The sequence below is a fragment of the Aplysia californica genome, unplaced genomic scaffold (assembly GCF_000002075.1).
Source record: "Aplysia californica isolate F4 #8 unplaced genomic scaffold, AplCal3.0 scaffold01180, whole genome shotgun sequence".
Classification (NCBI taxonomy): Eukaryota; Metazoa; Mollusca; class Gastropoda; order Aplysiida; family Aplysiidae; genus Aplysia; species Aplysia californica.
Window position 1 is genome coordinate 172526 of NW_004798450.1, and position 1498 is coordinate 174023.

Genomic DNA, 1498 nt, shown 5'->3' on the forward strand with positions numbered 1-1498 from the left:
CATATTTTAGAATACTTCTAGTACGAAAATCTCTTTGAAACTTTTAGTATTTCTTCAAAAAATAATTTTGACAGACTTTTATGCAAAGCGTACGGATCGGATTAACGAGTAAATTTCCTCTTTGGAAAGTGGTGGCACAGAGTTCCCCACGTCGTATGGATACGATATTAAAACACGACGTACGGATAGGGTTAACAACAATTAAGAAGTTTCTGGGGCGGGGTGAAACATATAAAAACCCTATTCTCACTGAAAATACAAAAGGCGAAAGAGACAGGGGAAGACCAAGAATAATGCCTACAAACAGAAGCGCTAAGTCACTTAAAGTTGTCCTTAAAGATATACTGGAATTACATTTACAGTCAGTTACAATTGTTATTTACAATCATGTCCAATTGTAACTGGGAAAAGGGGCCAAGGGGGGGGGGGGATTCGTGATCTTAATCTTGAAATAGATGCCCTTTGTTTAAATATTATAATATATGAGGCATCGTGGTGAGATCAGGCGCTCGTCAAAATAATGAAATCAAAGAAGTTGACATTTTTCTAACTGTTGGGCAATTTTGTTTTCTACCTTTTTAAATGTGTCACGACGTGGAGGACCGTGCTCGTCAATTTTTGGGCATGTGGAGTTATTGGTACTTCCTTCAATCTGGTTCATTCATCTTACTTTTCATGACAGAAAAACCTATTTTTTATCTTGAATACAAGTCGAGATATTTGCAATTGAAGGAGGTGGGGGTCGTTCGGATTCAGAGATAAGATTAGCGAGAAAATGGCCGCCAAAGTGTGAGTATTTACATAGCCTGAGAGTCCGTTGAGACTGGCAGTTTATATTTTTTTACCTTTAATTAAAGTTCTCAGTAAAATCCATACAGAAATGAGTTCTTAAATGGACATAAAGATGTTGAGCCAAAAAACAAAATTTCGATTTTTAAAATTCCAAATCGGCGGTAAAATGCCAGTTTCTTCAATTTCATTATTTTGACGAACGCCTGATTTTACCATGCTTCCTCACATAATATGATCTGATCGGATCACATCGGTCGGGTAATGACGCTGGCTGGTCAGTCCACACAACATCAAACTGACCTTTGCTTTGCCTCATCAGGTTTGGCCCGGGGGTCCACAAGGTACTGTCTCTTTCCGCGCGCAGTTAAGCGACATGACTCCTGGACATGGATGGCAGGTGCCTCTATAAATAATTTATTGATGGTCAAGGACGACCTGACCCGTGATATGTAGAAGTAGCTTTCTGATTGGTAGTCTTTCATCACATAGACCCGGTCATCATCATCTAGTGCCGGGTCTGCAACAGACATCGACGATCATGGTTCTCCATTCATTCCTTTGCTCGGATGCCCTTAAAAAACTACGTTTCCCTGATCTCTCCCTGTTACCCATTTGTTTAGGTTCCCCAAGTAGGTTTCTCTGGGCCTACCCCTGCCTCGTTTGCCTTCAATTTTGCCAAACGAGGCAGGGGGTAGGACCAGAGCAG